This window comes from Bacillus rossius, unplaced genomic scaffold (assembly GCF_032445375.1).
Source record: "Bacillus rossius redtenbacheri isolate Brsri unplaced genomic scaffold, Brsri_v3 Brsri_v3_scf356, whole genome shotgun sequence".
NCBI lineage: Eukaryota > Metazoa > Arthropoda > Insecta > Phasmatodea > Bacillidae > Bacillus > Bacillus rossius.
In genome coordinates, this window is record NW_026962542.1 from 32,501 (window position 1) to 40,120 (window position 7,620).

The window sequence follows — 7,620 nt, forward strand, 5'->3', positions numbered from 1 at the left end:
GTAAGTTTAGGTTAGGTAAGGTCATTGTATTTAATTATTTAAAAAAATTTCCCCTCTCAGGCAATATTAGGTTAGGTTAGGTTAGGTTAGGTTAGGTCATTGTATTTAATTATTTAAAAAAAATTCCCCTCTCAGGCAATATTAGGTTAGGTTAGGTTAGGTTAGGTTAGGTCATTGTATTTAATAATTTAAAAAAATTTCCCCTCTCAGGCAATATTAGGATTGGTTAGGTTAGGTTAGGTTAGGTTAGGTCAGGTCATTTTATTTAATAATTTTTAAATTTTTTTTTACTTTTAGGCAAGGTTAGGTTAAGATAGGTTAGGTAAGGTCATTGTATTTAATTATTTAAAAAAAATTCCCCTCTCAGGCAATATTAGGTTAGGTTAGGTTAGGTTAGGTTAGGTTAGGTTAGGTTAGGTTAGGTCAGGTCATTGTATTTAATAATTTTTAAATTTTTTTTACTCTCAGGCAAGGTTAGGTTAGGTTAGGTTAGGTTAGGTAAGGTTAGGTTAAGTTAGGTTAGGTTAGGTTAGGTTAGGTTAGGTTAGGTTAGGTTAGGTTAGGTTAGGTTAGGTTAGGTTAGGTTAGGTTAGGTTAGGTTAGGTTAGGTTAGGTTAGGTTAGGTTAGGTTAGGTTAGGTTAGGTTAGGTTAGGTTAGGTTAGGTTAGGTTAGGTTAGGTTAGGTTATGTTAGGTTAGGTTAGGTTAGGTTAGGTTAGGTTAGGTAAGGTCATTGTATTTAATTATTTAAAAAAATTTCCCCTCTCAGGCAATATTAGGTTAGGTTAGGTTAGGTTAGGTTAGGTTAGGTTAGGTTAGGTTAGGTCAGGTCATTGTATTTAATAATTTTTAAATTTTTTTTTACTTTTAGGCAAGGTTAGGTTAAGTTAGGTTAGGTTAGGTCATTGTATTTGATTATTTAAAAAAAATTCCCCTCTCAGGCAATATTAGGTTAGGTTAGGTTAGGTTAGGTTAGGTTAGGTTAGGTTAGGTTAGGTTAGGTTAGGTTAGGTTAGGTTAGGTTAGGTTAGGTTAGGTTAGGTTAGGTTAGGTTAGGTTAGGTTAGGTTAGGTTAGGTTAGGTTAGGTTATGTTAGGTTAGGTTAGGTTAGGTTAGGTTAGGTTAGGTTAGGTTAGGTTATGTTAGGTTAGGTTAGGTTAGGTTAGGTTAGGTTAGGTAAGGTCATTGTATTTAATTATTTAAAAAAATTTCCCCTCTCAGGCAATATTAGGTTAGGTTAGGTTAGGTTAGGTTAGGTTAGGTTAGGTTAGGTTAGGTCAGGTCATTGTATTTAATAATTTTTAAATTTTTTTTTACTTTTAGGCAAGGTTAGGTTAAGTTAGGTTAGGTTAGGTCATTGTATTTGATTATTTAAAAAAAATTCCCCTCTCAGGCAATATTAGGTTAGGTTAGGTTAGGTTAGGTTAGGTTAGGTTAGGTTAGGTTAGGTTAGGTTAGGTTAGGTTAGGTTAGGTTAGGTTAGGTTAGGTTAGGTTAGGTTAGGTTAGGTTAGGTTAGGTTAGGTTAGGTTAGGTTAGGTTAGGTTAGGTTAGGTTAGGTTAGGTTAGGTTAGGTTAGGTTAGGTTAGGTTAGGTTAGGTTAGTTAGGTTAGGTTAGGTTAGGTTAGGTTAGGTTAGGTTAGGTTAGGTTAGGTTAGGTTAGGTTAGGTTAGGTTAGGTTAGGTTAGGTTAGGTTAGGTTAGGTTAGGTTAGGTTAGGTTAGGTTAGGTTAGGTTAGGTTAGGTTAGGTTAGGTTAGGTTAGGTTATGTTAGGTTAGGTTAGGTTAGGTTAGGTTAGGTTAGGTAAGGTCATTGTATTTAATTATTTAAAAAAATTTCCCCTCTCAGGCAATATTAGGTTAGGTTAGGTTAGGTTAGGTTAGGTTAGGTTAGGTTAGGTTAGGTCAGGTCATTGTATTTAATAATTTTTAAATTTTTTTTTACTTTTAGGCAAGGTTAGGTTAAGTTAGGTTAGGTTAGGTCATTGTATTTGATTATTTAAAAAAAATTCCCCTCTCAGGCAATATTAGGTTAGGTTAGTTAGGTTAGTTAGGTTAGGTTAGGTTAGGTTAGGTTAGGTTAGGTTAGGTTAGGTTAGGTTAGGTTAGGTTAGGTTAGGTTAGGTTAGGTTAGGTTAGGTTAGGTTAGGTTAGGTTAGGTTAGGTTAGGTTAGGTTAGGTTAGGTTAGGTTAGGTTAGGTTAGGTTAGGTTAGGTTAGGTTAGGTTAGGTTAGGTTAGGTTAGGTTAGGTTAGGTTAGGTTAGGTTAGGTTAGGTTAGGTTAGGTTAGGTTAGGTTAGGTTAGGTTAGGTTAGGTTAGGTTAGGTTAGTTTAGGTTAGGTTAGGTTAGGTTAGGTTAGGTTAGGTTAGGTTAGGTTAGGTTAGGTTAGGTTAGGTTAGGTTAGGTTAGGTTAGGTTAGGTTAGGTTAGGTTAGGTTAGGTTAGGTTAGGTTAGGTTAGGTTAGGTTAGGTTAGGTTAGGTTAGGTTAGGTTAGGTTAGGTTATGTTAGGTTAGGTTAGGTTAGGTTAGGTAGGTTAGGTAAGGTCATTGTATTTAATTATTTAAAAAAATTTCCCCTCTCAGGCAATATTAGGTTAGGTTAGGTTAGGTTAGGTTAGGTTAGGTTAGGTTAGGTTAGGTCAGGTCATTGTATTTAATAATTTTTAAATTTTTTTTTACTTTTAGGCAAGGTTAGGTTAAGTTAGGTTAGGTTAGGTCATTGTATTTGATTATTTAAAAAAAATTCCCCTCTCAGGCAATATTAGGTTAGGTTAGGTTAGTTTAGGTTAGGTAAGGTCATTGTATTTAATTATTTAAAAAAATTTCCCCTCTCAGGCAATATTAGGTTAGGTTAGGTTAGGTTAGGTTAGGTTAGGTTAGGTTAGGTTAGGTTAGGTCAAGTCATTGTATTTAATAATTTTTAAATTTTTTTTACTCTCAGGCAAGGTTAGGTTAGGTTAGGTTAGGTTAGGTAAGGTTAGGTTAGGTTAGGTTAGGTTAGGTTAGGTTAGGTTAGGTTAGGTTAGGTTAGGTTAGGTTAGGTTAGGTTAGGTTAGGTTAGGTTAGGTTAGGTTAGGTTAGGTTAGGTTAGGTTAGGTTAGGTTAGGTTAGGTTAGGTTAGGTTAGGTTAGGTTAGGTTAGGTTAGATTAGGTTAGGTTAGGTTAGGTTAGGTTAGGTTAGGTTAGGTTAGGTTAGGTTAGGTCAGGTCATTGTATTTAATAATTTTTAAATTTTTTTTACTCTCAGGCAAGGTTAGGTTAGGTTAGGTTAGGTTAGGTAAGGTTAGGTTAGGTTAGGTTAGGTTAGGTTAGGTTAGGTCAGGTCATTGTATTTAATAATTTTTAAATTTTTTTTACTCTCAGGCAAGGTTAGGTTAGGTTAGGTTAGGTTAGGTAAGGTTAGGTTAGGTTAGGTTAGGTTAGGTTAGGTTAGGTTAGGTTAGGTTAGGTTAGGTTAGGTTAGTTAGGTTAGGTTAGGTTAGGTTAGGTTAGGTTAGGTTAGGTTAGGTTAGGTTAGGTTAGGTTAGGTTAGGTTAGGTTAGGTTAGGTTAGGTTAGGTTAGGTTAGGTTAGGTTAGGTTAGGTTATGTTAGGTTAGGTTAGGTTAGGTTAGGTTAGGTTAGGTAAGGTCATTGTATTTAATTATTTAAAAAAATTTCCCCTCTCAGGCAATATTAGGTTAGGTTAGGTTAGGTTAGGTTAGGTTAGGTTAGGTTAGGTTAGGTCAGGTCATTGTATTTAATAATTTTTAAATTTTTTTTTACTTTTAGGCAAGGTTAGGTTAAGTTAGGTAAGGTTAGGTCATTGTATTTGATTATTTAAAAAAAATTCCCCTCTCAGGCAATATTAGGTTAGGTTAGGTTAGGTTAGGTTAGGTTAGGTTAGGTTAGGTAGGTTAGGTTAGGTTAGGTTAGGTTAGGTTAGGTTAGGTTAGGTTAGGTTAGGTTAGGTTAGGTTAGGTTAGGTTAGGTTAGGTTAGGTTAGGTTAGGTTAGGTTAGGTTAGGTTAGGTTAAGTTAGGTTAGGTTAGGTTAGGTTAGGTTAGGTTAGGTTAGGTTAGGTTAGTTTAGGTTAGGTTAGGTTAGGTTAGGTTAGGTTAGGTTAGGTTAGGTTAGGTTAGGTTAGGTTAGGTTAGGTTAGGTTAGGTTAGGTTAGGTTAGGTTAGGTTAGGTTAGGTTAGGTTAGGTTAGGTTAGGTTAGGTTAGGTTAGGTTAGGTTATGTTAGGTTAGGTTAGGTTAGGTTAGGTTAGGTTAGGTAAGGTCATTGTATTTAATTATTTAAAAAAATTTCCCCTCTCAGGCAATATTAGGTTAGGTTAGGTTAGGTTAGGTTAGGTTAGGTTAGGTTAGGTTAGGTCAGGTCATTGTATTTAATAATTTTTAAATTTTTTTTTACTTTTAGGCAAGGTTAGGTTAAGTTAGGTTAGGTTAGGTCATTGTATTTGATTATTTAAAAAAAATTCCCCTCTCAGGCAATATTAGGTTAGGTTAGGTTAGTTTAGGTTAGGTAAGGTCATTGTATTTAATTATTTAAAAAAATTTCCCCTCTCAGGCAATATTAGGTTAGGTTAGGTTAGGTTAGGTTAGGTTAGGTTAGGTTAGGTTAGGTTAGGTCAAGTCATTGTATTTAATAATTTTTAAATTTTTTTTACTCTCAGGCAAGGTTAGGTTAGGTTAGGTTAGGTTAGGTAAGGTTAGGTTAGGTTAGGTTAGGTTAGGTTAGGTTAGGTTAGGTTAGGTTAGGTTAGGTTAGGTTAGGTTAGGTTAGGTTAGGTTAGGTTAGGTTAGGTTAGGTTAGGTTAGATTAGGTTAGGTTAGGTTAGGTTAGGTTAGGTTAGGTTAGGTTAGGTTAGGTTAGGTCAGGTCATTGTATTTAATAATTTTTAAATTTTTTTTACTCTCAGGCAAGGTTAGGTTAGGTTAGGTTAGGTTAGGTAAGGTTAGGTTAGGTTAGGTTAGGTTAGGTTAGGTTAGGTTAGGTTAGGTTAGGTTAGGTTAGGTTAGGTTAGGTTAGGTTAGGTTAGGTTAGGTTAGGTTAGGTCAGGTCATTGTATTTAATAATTTTTAATTTTTTTTTTACTTTTAGGCAAGGTTAGGTTAAGTTAGGTTAGGTTAGGTCATTGTATTTGATTATTTAAAAAAAATTCCCCTCTCAGGCAATATTAGGTTAGGTTAGATTAGGTAAGTTTAGGTTAGGTAAGGTCATTGTATTTAATTATTTAAAAAAATTTCCCCTCTCAGGCAATATTAGGTTAGGTTAGGTTAGGTTAGGTTAGGTCATTGTATTTAATTATTTAAAAAAAATTCCCCTCTCAGGCAATATTAGGTTAGGTTAGGTTAGGTTAGGTTAGGTCATTGTATTTAATTATTTAAAAAAAATTCCCCTCTCAGGCAATATTAGGTTAGGTTAGGTTAGGTTAGGTTAGGTTAGGTTAGGTTAGGTTAGGTCAGGTCATTGTATTTAATAATTTTTAAATTTTTTTTACTCTCAGGCAAGGTTAGGTTAGGTTAGGTTAGGTTAGGTAAGGTTAGGTTAAGTTAGGTTAGGTTAGGTTAGGTTAGGTTAGGTTAGGTTAGGTTAGGTTAGGTTAGGTTAGGTTAGGTTAGGTTAGGTTAGGTTAGGTTAGGTTAGGTTAGGTTAGGTTAGGTTAGGTTAGGTTAGGTTAGGTTAGGTTAGGTTAGGTTAGGTTAGGTTAGGTTAGGTTAGGTTAGGTTATGTTAGGTTAGGTTAGGTTAGGTTAGGTTAGGTTAGGTAAGGTCATTGTATTTAATTATTTAAAAAAATTTCCCCTCTCAGGCAATATTAGGTTAGGTTAGGTTAGGTTAGGTTAGGTTAGGTTAGGTTAGGTTAGGTCAGGTCATTGTATTTAATAATTTTTAAATTTTTTTTTACTTTTAGGCAAGGTTAGGTTAAGTTAGGTTAGGTTAGGTCATTGTATTTGATTATTTAAAAAAAATTCCCCTCTCAGGCAATATTAGGTTAGGTTAGGTTAGGTTAGGTTAGGTTAGGTTAGGTTAGGTTAGGTTAGGTTAGGTTAGGTTAGGTTAGGTTAGGTTAGGTTAGGTTAGGTTAGGTTAGGTTAGGTTAGGTTAGGTTAGGTTAGGTTAGGTTAGGTTAGGTTAGGTTAGGTTAGGTTAGGTTAGGTTAAGTTAGGTTAGGTTAGGTTAGGTTAGGTTAGGTTAGGTTAGGTTAGGTTAGTTTAGGTTAGGTTAGGTTAGGTTAGGTTAGGTTAGGTTAGGTTAGGTTAGGTTAGGTTAGGTTAGGTTAGGTTAGGTTAGGTTAGGTTAGGTTAGGTTAGGTTAGGTTAGGTTAGGTTAGGTTAGGTTAGGTTAGGTTAGGTTAGGTTATGTTAGGTTAGGTTAGGTTAGGTTAGGTTAGGTTAGGTAAGGTCATTGTATTTAATTATTTAAAAAAATTTCCCCTCTCAGGCAATATTAGGTTAGGTTAGGTTAGGTTAGGTTAGGTTAGGTTAGGTTAGGTTAGGTCAGGTCATTGTATTTAATAATTTTTAAATTTTTTTTTACTTTTAGGCAAGGTTAGGTTAAGTTAGGTTAGGTTAGGTCATTGTATTTGATTATTTAAAAAAAATTCCCCTCTCAGGCAATATTAGGTTAGGTTAGGTTAGTTTAGGTTAGGTAAGGTCATTGTATTTAATTATTTAAAAAAATTTCCCCTCTCAGGCAATATTAGGTTAGGTTAGGTTAGGTTAGGTTAGGTTAGGTTAGGTTAGGTTAGGTTAGGTCAAGTCATTGTATTTAATAATTTTTAAATTTTTTTTACTCTCAGGCAAGGTTAGGTTAGGTTAGGTTAGGTTAGGTAAGTTTAGGTTAGGTTAGGTTAGGTTAGGTTAGGTTAGGTTAGGTTAGGTTAGGTTAGGTTAGGTTAGGTTAGGTTAGGTTAGGTTAGGTTAGGTTAGGTTAGGTTAGGTTAGATTAGGTTAGGTTAGGTTAGGTTAGGTTAGGTTAGGTTAGGTTAGGTTAGGTTAGGTCAGGTCATTGTATTTAATAATTTTTAAATTTTTTTTACTCTCAGGCAAGGTTAGGTTAGGTTAGGTTAGGTAAGGTTAGGTTAGGTTAGGTTAGGTTAGGTTAGGTTAGGTTAGGTTAGGTTAGGTTAGGTTAGGTTAGGTTAGGTTAGGTTAGGTTAGGTTAGGTTAGGTTAGGTTAGGTTAGGTTAGGTCAGGTCATTGTATTTAATAATTTTTAATTTTTTTTTTACTTTTAGGCAAGGTTAGGTTAAGTTAGGTTAGGTTAGGTCATTGTATTTGATTATTTAAAAAAAATTCCCCTCTCAGGCAATATTAGGTTAGGTTAGATTAGGTAAGTTTAGGTTAGGTAAGGTCATTGTATTTAATTATTTAAAAAAATTTCCCCTCTCAGGCAATATTAGGTTAGGTTAGGTTAGGTTAGGTTAGGTCATTGTATTTAATTATTTAAAAAAAATTCCCCTCTCAGGCAATATTAGGTTAGGTTAGGTTAGGTTAGGTTAGGTCATTGTATTTAATAATTTAAAAAAATTTCCCCTCTCAGGCAATATTAGGATTGGTTAGGTTAGGTTAGGTTAGGTTAGGTCAGGTCATTTTATTTAATAATTTTTAAATTTTTTTTTACTTTTAGGCAAGGTT